Below are 15,689 nucleotides of genomic sequence, written 5' to 3'. Positions count from 1 at the left end.
AGAAATTGAAACATGACGGGTACAATTAATGATAGAACAAGTTCACAAGAAGCAAGGTGGATATAGTTACATTTAGGCACCAAAGTTTTTCCATATTTCTGCATGTGAAATGAAGCATAATCGGAGAAATTTATTTTCGAAGGATCAAAGGGAGAAAAAAATCTTAATCATAAATCAAAATAGGAAGAAGAATGCTCGACTAAATTTGCTTCATCAAGATTGATAATAAGAGAAATTACAGATGATGAAGGTAAGATTTTTGTGACAAGCCAATTTTAAAATTTCTTTCTTTTGAGAGTAAAACAATGTTATCAGGAGGATCAGAATCTAATTATTTTCATTAAAGATCCAACCCATTGCCATGCAGTTTGAAGTCCTTGACAGTGAAACAACGTCACAAAATCATACGCAATGCAAACATCATGAAAATCCTTGTCCCGACAACATTTCAGTCTTCTTCAGCCAGCCATCAAAGAGGCATAAAAGCCTTGTTCCATGCAATCTAAAAATAATTAGTAACTAAAGCCCATATTTAAAGTGCCTCCTAAAGCAAGACCCATTGAATTTTAAGCATGGTGCTGGGGAAACATATGCACCTTCTACAGATCACTACTATAATCATAAGGAGAAAATTCTAAATTTATGAGTAAGGCATTTTTTCCATGACATTCATTAATTAGCAACATTGATTATCATTTCCAAAAAAACATCCAAATATTCGATACACAAGAAGCAAACTCTAAAAATTTGGAGCACTTAATAGCCAATATATATTTAGAGAAACTATCATCTAAAGTTAAATTTATTCCTCATCTTCTTGACTAAATAATTAGCTCAAGAGTACTTGACCAATGATATATTTGGATGAACAATTCAAGACTATAAAATAATTATTAAAGCATATGGGGTATATAAAATTTAGACGGAGCTAAAGCCACCGATGCTGGACTTAATTTCTGAAACTAGCCTAACTGCAACTACAAAAAGAAGATCTAAATATGCTCCTCGGTACAATGACTAGCATTTTAACTTATCAAAACCAACTCCGAGTATTTCCGATAAGAAGGGATTACAAACACACTCAAATGAGTTAGCTTTGATAAAATGCATTGGGTGATTGAAGGTTTTTTGGGATTGTTTTGCTAATGGATTTTAGTGAGAGAAGCGATCTCATTCTAGAAAGAGAAAGCAAATCGTCTTCTCCCAACTCCACCATCTTCGTCCACGACCTTTGTTCCCAACCACCTCATCTACTCATGCTCCCTCTCAAACCCTCAAAAGGATTACCCCTTCCTTCCACAAACCAACTCTTAGAAAGCTTCCGAAGTATATCCCGGTGCCTACCCGTCTTGGACACTCAATCTCCCACCCCATTCCCAACTCTACTCTCCATCCCACTTCTAGGGTTTCCCTTGCGATAGGCGCCAATGCTATTCCCTGGGACTTCGTGCATCACTTGGGATCGACGTCGGGATCTTGGGGAAAGCTCCTAAATCTTACCTTTTTGTTTCCACTTAAGCTTTTGCTCCATTTTCTCCTGCTGTCTCGCAGTAATGGTCCAATTATTTCCAGCCAACTCCTCCTTCCCTCAAACAAGTGAGGTTTGTCAAAATACCCCGTCCGACTTCTGACAGAAGCTAGCTCCATGCCAGTTTTCGAAAGAAGCACCGTCGTGTGTCTTATCCTAGGCCTCACCTCAACACTACACCCAAGCCTTTCTCATCATCCCGTATCCCCCCATCCTCCCTCAGATCCAGTCCACCATTGCTCCCAGCATAATTTCTAGCTGTCCGATCTCTTTATCACCGTTCCACCACAGAGGTCAGCTTATCAAACCATGCGGCATTGTAAATCGTCGCTCTCCTGCAAAAACTGTGCCGGTACCATTTGGTAAGTCTGGTCCCAATCCATCTTCTCTTCTCCCCTTCCATATCGTTCTTTGGCCTTTAAAAAGGGATTGTGTTTCCGCTGTGGGGACTCAGGCTACCTCAAACTAGAATATAGAAATCTTCTTAGGTGCTTCCACTATAAAAAGTTTGGTCACCTATTCAAGTGGTGTAAGGTCATCTCATCCTCTAAATTGAGAACTTTTGATTCTCAACTTTCTCCTAAAGCCCATTGTGTGTACCCCAAACTTACCATAGAAGATCGAAAAACCCTCAGAGTGGACCCATTGCCAAAGCTTTTCTTATTTTTACTTTGGACATGGCCAACACCTCCTATCTGAATCATGCTATCTTTGTTAAAGCTTCTGGTCAGGCCATTAAGGTTGATGACGTCTCTCTTACCTTATCTCACAAAGCCAGAACTATAAGTTCCTGAGCTACCCAGAAACTCCCTTGTGAGAACATCTTCTTTGTAGCTTGCCCATCCTTTGAGGTAGTCCAACACCTTGCTTCACTAGGTCCTATTCGTGGTGATGGATTCACCTTAGCTATTTTTCACTGGGATCAGATCATTGATGGTTCCCCTCACAAGCTTCGTTTCAAGGTTTCTGCTAGCCTGTTCAATCTTCCGTCAATTTGCTGGAATGTTAATGTTGTTGCTTGTATCATAGCCAGTTTTGGAGTTCCACTTAGGGTTAATCACTCCAGCCTTCGCATGAAAGATCTAACTAGTTTCGATCTTCCTTTCTCTATGAGAATTTAGAATCTATTCTAGCATTTATCGATGTTACTGTTGGGGCTTTCTATTATTGAGTCCGTCTACAGGTTAACTTTGCTGTCCTTTATAACCCCTACCTTGATCAATCTTCTTCCCAAATTAACGACCTCGGGGACTTGGTAGATTCGAAATTAGAGTTCTGGTTTGGTTCAGCTTATCGTCATCATCATCGCAATCCCAGCTATCATCATGGGAGTGCTTTGAGGGGGAGCTTGTCGGAAAAATGTTACTCTCAGTCCAGCCCCCCTCATCAGAACACTATTTCTCTCTCTCCAATTGAGCAGTCCAATATTTCATTTATGTATTTTTTTCGAGATGGGAATTCGTGTTTCTATTATCTTAGTACAGCCCCTACTCTCTACATCCTCCCTAAACTGCTCAAACTAGCTATTTTTTTCCACAAGACTCTATCTCCCTTCCCTTCTTCGGGTTCAAATTTAAAATCTTACCCGATTAGTCTGATTTTAAATGAGTCTAAGCCCTACTATGCTAGTGCTAGCATAATCTTTTCACCAAAACCTTCCTCAAGATCGTTAGTTTCTGATACTGCTAAAATCTCTAAGTCTCCCATCCCATCATCCCAGCTACCTATCCCTACCATCTGAGCCTTCAGCTCCATCTGTTTGGGCCTTTTTCCTATCAAGAAGTTATCTCTCAATCCCATCCCCGCCAAAAGAAGTGCTCACCTTCGATTCAAGAAGCTCAAGTCCTTGGGTATCACTGATTATCTACTTTCAGAGGAAGATATTCTCTTTATCAACTTCCTCACTGTAGGCGATATCTCCAAACTTGTAAAAAAATGTGGTCTTATCTTCTCCGAAGACAAAAGAGCTCCACCCATTCAGCATATGAAAAGTCTTGAAATTCAATGCTGCCTCTGTCCCTGTATGGCCGGAGGAACTAAAGCTACTGCTTGAGGATGCTTCTAAACTACTATCATCCACTAGGGTTTCTTTTATTCCTTTACTTTCATATGGAGACTTTTGCATTATATTTTAGTCTTCAGTTAAATTTCATTGATCTCTGTATCTCTAAGCTCTTTGTCAGTTGCCATCTGAAACTGACGTTTTGTACTCTCTCTACTATATGAAAGTTTGTTAAGGAGTATCTCCCTCTCGGTATTTCTCCTCTTGTGCTAAGTCGGAATGATCGTCTCGATGACTTTGTGGCTGCCTCCCTAGCACTATTGTTACTTAGCTTTCCATCATGCTAATTTTATTTTGAAATGTCAGAGGGCTGGGTTTATCCTCAAAAAAATGTCTGATTTGGCAATCAATTAAATAAAGCAACAGTTCGATCATCTATCTTCAGGAAACCAAACTTAACCATTTCTTGCCACACCTTCTGAGATCAATATGTGGGCCAATTTTTGAGAGATGTCACACACTGGAGGCTCTAGGGTCTGCTGGTGGGTTACTTACAGCATGGAACAAAAATATTTTAGCTGGTTGCCCTATTTACAGAGGAAGATACTCGATTAGCACTAAGTTTTCTCTATTAAACTCAACTATCAAATTCGTTATCACCAATATCTATGAGCCCAATGACTGAGTATCCCAATCTATTTTTTTTATGGAATTACAGGATCCAAATAACTCAATCAGTTTACCTTGGGCTCTAATAGGCGACTTCAATACGACTAGATTTCTTTTCAAGAGAACTAGAGCTCTCGGATGTGCCGGTGCATCACATGACTTCAAGAATTTCATCAACTCCCTTGGTCTCCTAGAGATCAATACAACAGCCCACAAATTTATATGGTCCAATTTCAGAGACAAAGCTAGTTTGGCAAAACTTGACAAATACCTTGTCTCCCTTACCAGGCACAACACCTTCCTCTCTTCCTTACTCTCTCCACTCCCTCAGATAATGTCAGACCATATCTCCCTTCTCTTGTCACTCAAGTCCATGGATCTTTGCCTTAGTTCTCTGAAGAAGCTTTTTCATTTTGAAAATTTATGGTATCAGTATGAAGGTTTCGACAGTCTGATAAAATAATGGAGATCTGACTATCCAATAATCGATAAAACTGCTTCCAACCTAGTTATCAAACTCAGAACTCTTAGAGCAAATCTCAGGAGATGGAGCAAATCTACTATGGAAAACATCACCTCCAACAAAATAAGAATTACAGATCAAATAAATAAGATAGATGTGATAGAGGAACAAAGAAACTTAGATTTAATGGAAAGATCCTCAAGAGCGGACCTCAAACTTTAGCTTGACTCTCTATTGTAGCAAGAGGAGATTATGTGGCAGCAAAGATCCCGTCATATTTGGCTTTGAGAGGGGGACCGAAACACCAAATTTTTTCATATCCCCGCTTCTAACAGGATGCAAAAGAACTAGATCTCAAAGATTGTTCTTGACAATATAGTATTACAATCTTATGCTGATATTGCTCAAGCATTTCATTCCTTCTATCAATCCTTTCTTGGTATTCCTAGAATTAAGAATATTGATGTAGATTGGAATAAGCTCTACCCTAGCCCTACTCCAGATCTTTCCTCTTTAGTTGCTCTATTCTCAGTCAAAGAGATATAGATAGCTATTTTTAGCCTCGTCAGAAATAAATCACCTCGACCTGATGGATTTCAAATCTCCTTCTATCAAAAATACTGGGACGTAGTCAGTAATAACATCGTCAAGTTATTTTCTTCATTCCATAGTGGCCAATGCGAACTTTCAAGACTCAATTATACCTTTATTTCTTTGATCCCCAAGAAGTCTGATAATGCATCGGTGAAAGACTTTAAACCAATCAGCATTGAGAACAGATTGATTTCAAAGTTCTATCGAACAAACTACAAAATAAACTAGATGAATTGATCTCAGACTGTCAATCGGCTTTCATTAAAGGTCGTCTAATTTATGAAAGCTACATCTCAGTAGTGAAATTAATCTCCTTTAGCAAACAGGCCAAACTCCCTGTAGTGCTCTACAAAATCAATTTCAAGAAAGCTTTTGATTGTATCTCTTAGGAATTCTTATTTGAGCTCTTATCTCACAGAGGTTTCGAATCCAAATGGATCGACTGGATTAAGATGCTCCTCCACTCATCTAACTTTGCATTGGTCATTAATAACTCAATAGGTAATTGGTTCCATAACTGAAGGGGTCTCAAACAAGGCAAGGCCCTCTCTCCCATGCTCTTTATTTTGATCATTAATGTCCTTGCAAAAATCTTAAATTTGGCCATCTCACAAAAACTGTTACGTGGGTTTGGTCCCATTAGATTGGAGGGGTTCTCACAGTGTCTTCAATTTGCTGATGACATACTTATCTTCTATAAAGCAAATAAATCTGACATCAATTATCTCAAGTTAATCTTGTATAGTTTCGAAATGATCACTGGTTTAAGCATCAACTTCAAAAAAAATCAGATAATCGGCTTGGGCATCAGTAAAGACTTAACCCTGAGTATGGCCACTTTGCTAGGTTGCAAGGTCTCTACCCTTCCCACACGTTATTTGGGTATTCCTCTTCATCATTCCAAGCTGAGCAAAGGTGATTGATCTTTCCTGATTGAAAAAATATCAAAGAAATTGAGTAGCTGAAAACAAAAAACACTATTGCTTGCTGGCCGTATTACCTTAACCAACTCAATCCCTAATACTGTACCAATCTTCTGTATGTCAGTGGTGAAACTCCCATCAGAAGTCATATTGAAAATCAACCATCTTTGTAGAAGGTTTATTTGGGACAACCAACATTCTAATAGTTACATCAAGCACTTGTTAAACTGGGATCAAGTTTGCAGGCTAAGAATTTATGGAGGTCTCGATGTTAAGAATATTTCTATTCTAAACCAAGCTCTTCTATTGAAAATGGTTATGAAGATTTACAAATTTTCTGCTTAAACCCTGGTGTCTGCTTATTAAAAATATATATTACAAAAGAAGACCTCTCTTGGGAACATCAAGACTACTGCTAAGAACTGCTTCGCCCTTCTAGAAAGATGTGCTAAAGTTATCAGATTTATTTAAACTCTGGTTTAGCCCAAAAGTTGGTAATGGCAATACCATTCTCTTCTGGCATGACCACTAAATTGGAAGTAGTGAATTAAAATGCTCGTTCCCAATCTATTCTTCTTTTCTAGGAACCAAAATTGCTCGATAAAGCACTTCCTTGAGATGATGCCTTTTCAATCATCCTTTAGACATCCAATGAGTTCTCTAGCATCTAGGGAGCTTCAGCTACTTCTGCCTCTCCTTCAGAATGTTTCTCTCTCCTCTGAACAAGATTCATGATTTTGGAAGTGGCACTCAAATGGTCTCTTTCGAGTAAACTCTTGTTATAACTTCTTCATGCATGATGGAGTCATCTCACGTCTTGGCAGAGGTTTTTGGAACATCCCAACTTCAGAGAAAGCAAAGCTCTTCTTCTGGCTATGCTACCATGATAAAGTCTTGATGAGAGAAAATTTGCTCAAAAGAGGCCTAAACATCAATGGGAGCTGCCCTCTATGTGATGAACATAGTGAATCTATAAACCATCTCATGATGCAATGCAATTACTCCATTATATATTGGCATTTCATACTCTCTAACCTCAATGTTCCTAAGCTCCCATCATCTTTCACCAAAATTTGGAGCAGGTGGAGGCATTCCTATTATGTTAAAACTAAGTTCCCTACTTTAGAATGTCTTCTTATAACTGCTATTTGGTGCATCTAGAAAGAACGCAACCTCCGAGTCTTTCATCACCAAGCCAACTGCCTCCCATGTCAGCAAGGAAAGCAGTTAATATATTTGTAAGTTGGGCATCGATAATCTTCTACCCAAACGTTAAACTCTTGATCTCCCAGCTCCCTCAGGCTATAGTGTAACTGATAGGTGTGCCTTTCCAATAGACAGATGCCTCCACGCTCAAGGTACCGAAAGAATGTCTTCCTCATCGCATCCTATCATAGATGAGCCTCATCTTCTGCATTTTCCTCTCTACTGCACTCACGTTCACTGCTCCATCAATTTTCATGGATCAGAGCTTGTTACTGGGTATAGATAATAGTTTTCTTTGTAGCTTCTCCCTCATTAATTCGCATAGAAGTCTTTTCTGGCATGACAGAATGTAATATCAATCAACCTTATAAAACATGACACATTTCACTGTAGTTGATGGGATGGATGCATGAGCCCTAAAGCATCACGTAACTTTTCCTGTATAAAAAAAAGAAACATGTCCCTCCCGTCACTCAAGTTATTGTAACCCTTTTACTATGTTATTTGTAAATGCTACATTAAGTTAATATAATAATATCAGGAGCATCTTACTTCTCGTATTTTACCTCAAAAAAGAGTTAGAGACCAAGCTCATAGCATATCCTTCTATAATGTGCCTCATCTATCCGATACAGTTATGGAGATTAAGATGAATATTATCTCCAATATAGTTATATATAAATTATCTTTATCGAAACCACCACAAAATATATCCAAACACAATATTGGAGGTTTATTTTGAAGGTAGAGTATGGATCAAGTTAAAATAACTAAAATAAATCCTAGTGTATATTAGTGTGTGCCACATTTGAATGGGTTTAAGTTAGCTAAATTCCAATAACAATAACTAAGGATGAGATATTTTCCTAATATGGGTATATTTCTTTGTATTTCTTGAGCATGGATTAAATTATTGAGCATTAATTTATGTAACTGTAGGCTGCTCTATTCCTTAAATGTTTGCCAAGTATCACTACCTAGTAGGGAATCTATTTATTTATCAAGGATGGTGAGTGCAAAACCACCTCTTATTCTCTAGCTAAATAAAAAATCTCTAAATCTCATCATCAAGATAGTTGGATCACAAACTATTTCTTTGCATTAAGCACCCACTCCCTCCCATCCGAAAAAAAAAAAACAATAATAGCACACATGCACACACTCAGGCACACAAAGACATGTATGCACAATATTACCGCATGGTAATGTGACCATGGAATCATCAAAGCCAATCACCCTCTCAATCAACAAAAGTCTCCTTCAAATCAAAGAGTTTTATTCCCAAAATCAAATTTAATTCGTGCATGTATTGCACTAAATTCTTGTAAAGATAGTAGAAGAATATATGGATGACTCTATGAAAAATAATTTAAAAAATTAAAGCCTTCCTAACTAATAACTTTCTTCCCTCTAATCGAATGCCAACCAAAAATGTGCAAAAGTCATGACAATTTGAAAGGGTTCTGGCAAGAAATTTAGGGCAAACAAAGAGTACGAATTGGCATAACTATCATTTCCAATACAAGTTTTAGAACAACAATGAAGATCACATAAATGAATTAAGTGATAATGGAGGGAGAGAACTAAATCAAACCTCTGCACGAGAGAAGCAATAGGAACAGATAGCCAAAATACCTCAAAGCAAAAGAGCCATAAGTGAACTCCTCTATCTATTTGTATTTAACTTTATTATCCTAATTTTCTTCATCTCTAACTCAAATAGAGAGGAGATGGAGCATGTTGATTCCATTGCTTTGCCAAAAATAATACTTAAAAGAATTCAAATCACATTCAGTTTTCATTTTCATATATTCTAAATGCAAGATGATTATTGATTGCTTTAGCATTAGATGATAACACCTGAATGTGCATGGGATAATGGAAGGAGTCTAGTGCATGCACACTTGGATATACTTAGCTGACGCTACTCGCATTGTAGGATGTATATGGGTTGACCCACAAGCCAAATTTTACATTTTGAATGAGGCTATAGGATCACTCCTGACTCAATCAAAACCAACCCTTTTGAATCCCTACCCACATTGGTTAAACAAATGGCAGCTAAAATGCAATGCTCAAGGTATAGTATTATGTCCTGCATTTTCCCAAGATAATTTATCAGAATTTTAGAAAATCATAACAACTTTGTATTCAACACTCTAGCCATAAGTTGAAGCAAACTAGTTTCTTTGTAAATCAAGCTATTAGCGTTGCTTTGAATAATATCTTTTGAAATATTCAAGTATTAAATATTGTACAATTGTAGTTCCTTTCTTCAAGATAAGTGAAAGAATTATACTTAAAAGCCAATCAAAATTTGCATTTTGATGGAATTTTCTTTTAATCTTCCTAACTCATGTACTTGATATTTTATGGATAAATAAAAGATATTTATGTTTTATCATATGCTGCATCTTATATTTGTTAAGATTATGATGAACTCCATAGATTAGGACAATAATTTTAGGGCAATGATGAGATCATACTTGTGAGATCTAAAATTTTAAAATTATAATTTAAAATATTTTCAATCATTGGATCCTTGAGTTGGGGATCAATATTTTTTATAAGACTGGTATATCCTATGTATGCTCGATGGAGAGGATGATTAATTTCACAATCACTTGTATAGAGATACTAATATAAGAATGTGGATGCTCATTAGAGAATAAATTCACGGAATTGATCCATCTTGAAAACATCTTATAGAATCTTACTTATCTATCAGAAGATATTTTTTTTAGTGGGAGTTGTATAAGTAATCTTTTGATCTGAGACTATCATAGAATCTTGTATACATGAATCCATATTTTGGTTCATACTCATTTATAACTTAGTCATATACGGAGTATTTTGGATATGATCGATTGTGTATGAAGATTGTGAGTAGATTAACATGGAATCGATCACTCCTGATAAGAGGAGATCGCATCCTACTTGCTCTAATTGAATGATGATTCAAAAAAATTTTGATCAAAGTAGAATAAAAATTAAAATTCTTTTTAATATTTTATTAATTGAATCATCATTATAAGATTGAGAGAAATATGAATATTAAATTAGATTAGATGAGATTTCATATCCTTAGTCATGTTCGGGATGTAGTACGATCGCAAGATTTAATTATACGGTAACTTATCACTGAAGGATATTTTTAATATTTTCATCAAAATTTTATATATTTCAGATAGACATGATATGTGGTTAGACATTAATCCTATCTTGTAGGTTTGATCTAATTAAAGTGTTTAATTCGATCGTCAATTAGAAAGAGTTCTAATTATTAAAATCAGATTAGCTCGATTGGACCTAAATCGATTAGATAGAATTCTAATCAAATCAGAAAAACTTGCACTCGGACCTACTGCTGGCTAGATGTGGAATCTAATAGGTCACACATATAGAAAATTGATCAAGGGTCAAATTGAATTAGATCATATTTGCAAGATGAACATGCTAGCATGTGTTGCAAATCCTAGCTCCTAAATTTGAATCGAATTTGATTTTGGTTCTTGATTGGACTAATTAAATCCAATTGGACTCAATTGATGCTCCTAAGAAAAGCTTCATGACGTTTCGAAAAATATAAAAATTATTTCTCCGAAGAGTCCTTCTACGAGAAGCGTCTCTTCATTTAATTTTTGAAGCTTACCACTTGTCCTGAATTTTTAGATGGGCATGAGATGGATGGCGAGGAGTGAGATGATGCTTGGGAGGGCGCGAGATGTTGTGGTTTGTGACCATTTTTCACTTATAAATAGGTGGCGCACCCAGGTATTCAATCCATTCCAATCTCTTCTTTCTTACACATTTTCCCTTATTGTCCCAATAATCCTCTTCCTTTCCTTGTTAAGATAAAGTTCTCTTAAGAAAAAAGGTCTACTTTAGGATAAGGGCTTAGGAAGAGAATTAGGCAAGATGAAGAGAAAAGAAAAAAAGAGAAGGAAAAAGCTAGCAGGAGAGGAAGAAAGGACAAGTTTTAGGGTAGTGTTTGGCTGCCCAAGGAGAATTCTTTGAGAAAGAATTCAGCAAGAGAAACCATCTTTGAGGAGCAAGAGTCTTGAATCAACTCCAATCTGAATCAACGTTGGAGGACGAACACTTGGGTGTCTAGTATAAATTTTGTCGAAATTTTGGATATAGCATGACAGATATTATTCTATACTTACCTATATATATATATGTATATGATTATTTATCATTAAGGGATTCTTGGGATTAGGATTTGATTATATGGAGTTTCATTATGTATAATTTTAAAATTCATTTTCCTTCCGTTATGCTCCTCAAATCCTACAATAAGGACATCTAATATGAAAGATGAATTATAGGTTTTTTGGAAGGTAAGTAATATTAACAGAGTTGTTATGATGTGAATAGAGTAGAAGAAAATCACCTTTTAACTATTGATGACTTTGTCTCCTCAAGAGAACTTTCGTCCCATATTTCAAGAACATATACCAACCTTGTTTATTCTTCTAGTCTAGCCTGCATAAGATGTAGACACTCCTGGGCATCTGCACCTTAAATTCTAAGCCTAAAATCAATAAGATCATGCTCCTAAATCAAAATCTCATTCATTTTCATATTTCTTCATCTCACTAACCCCCTCTCTTCTTGCTTTAGTTAGTCTAGAAGTTGGTCGGTCCTACATTCAATGAATCAATTTCATCCTCAATTAAGTTCAGTCACACCCTATTGCATCAAGTGACCCATTTTCCTTAATTCTAAAAACTAATTCACCCAGTTTGTTCCAATTCCACCTACATCAAATCATTCCAAATCAAATTCACTCTTTCTTCTACCTAATCTAATCTCCAGTTGACCAATTGTAAGCTTGATTAAGCAAAATTCTTACTAGTTTCATTAATTAACTTGAACAAGCTAACTCAAGTTTACTTGATCTACCTTGATTCACTAATCTTATCCAATTCTCTCCTAATTAACAATTAGTTTCAATTTCTTTCCACCCTAATTGATGATTGGTGGGACCAATTAGACTTTTGCAAGCCAAATTTGATCAAATCTGTACATACAAGATGATTGGGTTGGACTTGCTTCATATTTTCATGTAAATTTTATAATTTTGAAAACCTAATCAAAGGAGCTCAAATTGCGGTCGAGTTTGAATCATGGCACATACTCATAGCCTAGGTATCCAATTAAAATCTTATAGCTTTAAAACATCCTTACCCCATCATTAAAATCATCCCAAAACTCCTAAAAAATTCATACAAAAATCATAAAAAATAGAAAAGGATGATAATATCAAATAGATATAATTTTTTTAAGTTTTTTTGGTAAAACTATAATTTTTTAAGCTTTAAATATGCATTTGGATACCACAATTAAGTGTAAGTGACCCCAGATAGAGGTGACCCATTTTTAGTATTTGGATTAGTGGAAGTTTACCAAAATCTTGAAGTCAAACTATCTTTTTTTAGGGCCCTTCTACAATATTTTATCTTATGATTAAAGCTGCAAATAGGTCGGGTTGACGTGTGACTCGATCCGACCTGATCCGACGTGCTTAGACCCAATCCATCTCATTTTAAAGGATTTGTGGGGTTGGGTCAAGTTCTAAAATTGGATTCATTTTTTTTTTTTATCTCAGATCTGAATTTATTGAATTCAGACCCAACCCAACCTGAACCCCCACTACATTATAATTTAAAATTTGGATTAGCAATGTCTTTAATATAAAGATAGATTTAAAATTATTTTTATATCCTAATTTATTTTGAGAGTAATATCATTTGTTGTCTATTTTGTGTGGTTAATAGTAGTTGGCTATGTAGTAATTAAGATCTAGTTAGCTACATTTGACCCAGATTCAATCTAGATTTGATGTAGATTCAATTTTTTGGATTGGGATCGGGTTATATATGGACCCAACCCGATCCAAATGAACCGTTGGGTTGAAAATTTTGGCTATGGACCCAACACAACCCAATCTTCTATTGTTTGGGTTTGGGTCCAATATTAGAACCTGATCAAGCAATTGGATTGGCCAGGATCACTCGTGATTCAGTTTGACCTGATCCATTTGCACCTTTAACTACAATCAAGTTGGTTGTAAAACAAACTACTGCAACTAAAGGTTTTAAAGGTATTCTGAAGAAATCCTGAGGATTATTTGTGAGGATCTATGAGAGTGTGTATTTGGTTCCATATTAGTTATTCACTAAAAAAATTTTGGATATTTATACAGAACCAAAATAATATCTTCCGACTAGTTTTTTTGGTGAGATCCTAGATTGTTACATTATTAGAATAATAGTAGCAAAAGATGAGGGCCTTTGTTCATGATACTACCATATAAAGAAGCATGTATACTGGTTAAAATAAATTATACTTACATGTGGTGATGAATTGATGCATACATTTGCATTCTGTAGGAGAATGTGATTGTGAATATACACAACCCTTTGATAATTAGTATTGGACCACTTGAATTCATGTGTCTATCTTCTAAACCTCTATTTGGCTTGAGTCATTGGATATTGCAAGCCAAGAGGATGTATTGCTAGAAAGGCTTGCTTAACAAGCTTTCCTTCTCTATTTCAACTCTCTTTCTTCTTGGTGGTGAAGAAGACCATGTGCCTCTCTCCCTTTCTCTCTTCCTCTCTCTCTCTCTCTTCTTAGCACATCCCATAGCTAGGGCACACCCTTCTAACTATGGATGAGCGGGCACCCCTTTTACCAAAGTCTTAGAAGGATATGGTGTCTTATAGAAGAAAGAAGAGGGAAGTGATAGCCTTTCCTTGGCACCCCCACATAAAAGTCCTACTTGGACTCCAAGTAGGAGAGATAGAAGGGTGGTAGCTAGCTAGGATGGTCAACCCCACCTTTTAGAATTACATGCCACTTAGGATGCTCCGCACAACAAGGACACCGGGCTTGGATCTACTTCAATTTGGGTCCCACACAAGTTGCTACTGGCCTCAATCAAGCCTTTCTTTACCTAATCAAGCCCAATCCAAGTATGCCAGGGATAATCTCCTAGCATGATGTCTTTTTTAATCAAATCTAATTCTTATTTGATCCAATTAACTTAGTTGGAATCAAATAGCAATTAATTTGGAGATAAATAGCACATGCTAGATGTATTATCGAATAGATCAACTCATCTTTCAACTCACCAAAGACTTTGCACTTTTGCTCTACTTAGTCACATGTCAACTACGTAGTCCAGCATAAGGATGTGGAGTCCAAATCATATTATTAAACCTCTTAATAAGTAAGATGAAACTAGTTGGTCTCCTATTCTTGTATAAGCCACATCTTGTGATTCAAAATTCTTTCTATTCTACGTAAACCTTAGGATTTATATGTCAAACCATGTTTCTATTCTAATATGGATGCTATGCTATTATGATAATTTTATGTTGGAAAGCCTAGACCTCACTTGTATTCAAATAGATTAAAATATTATGTCATGCCTCCGACCCGAATTGTGAATCGAGGGTCATGGCAATTGCCGCATACTCATAGAAAATTTTTTCCATAAGCATGCAAGGCATTTCATCATGATATCTTACACATAAAGTTAAATAATTTTTTTTAATTTTTAATAATCAAATCTTGATTCAAATAACAAATCAAAACTCAATGTCAAAAGAAAATAATTGTCTGACAAAGTCAACACTTAAAAATAAAAGTCTTGAATAATTCTGAAAAATCCTAAATCAAATGAGCTAACTCCATCTCTAATCACTCTCCCAACGAAATCCCACATCATGCTAATTTTCTGGATCTGTAAGAAAACATAAAACTCATCATGAGCTAAATAGCCCGGTAAGCAGTGTATACCTTTAATTGAATGAATCAGACATAATACTATACATATCAATTTACTGATAATAACAAAATCAATATGTAATTTCATAAAATCATAATCATACTATCAATCATATATAAATTCAATTCATCAAAATTTTAAATTATGCTTATCATCTTAAATTCATCAATTTCTTAAGTTTTCTTACCAACCATGACTATGACCACATTTTTTCTGTGGCAGGTCATAATACCGCATATCTGCTTGCGGTGGGCTGCGAATCATCTGGCAGCCAAGTCCTTTAGAACCGTTGGTCTCGCTGGTGGTTTGTCGCTGGTCTCTCTGACGACATGTCGCTGATATCGCTGGCGATATAAACCCTCAAGATAATCAATTGCCAACGTATATACCCCATTGGCAAGGTCCTTTACATAGTCAGGTTGTCAATTCATATTGTCTTTCAATTCATATATTATTTTCAAAAATAATATAAATAAATAATATTTGAGTCAAATCAATCATAT

The sequence above is a fragment of the Elaeis guineensis genome, chromosome 2 (genome assembly GCF_000442705.2).
Source record: "Elaeis guineensis isolate ETL-2024a chromosome 2, EG11, whole genome shotgun sequence".
In the NCBI taxonomy this organism is placed as follows: domain Eukaryota; kingdom Viridiplantae; phylum Streptophyta; class Magnoliopsida; order Arecales; family Arecaceae; genus Elaeis; species Elaeis guineensis.
The sequence above is the reverse complement of the archived record's forward strand: the minus strand, read 5'-3'. Positions refer to the sequence as shown.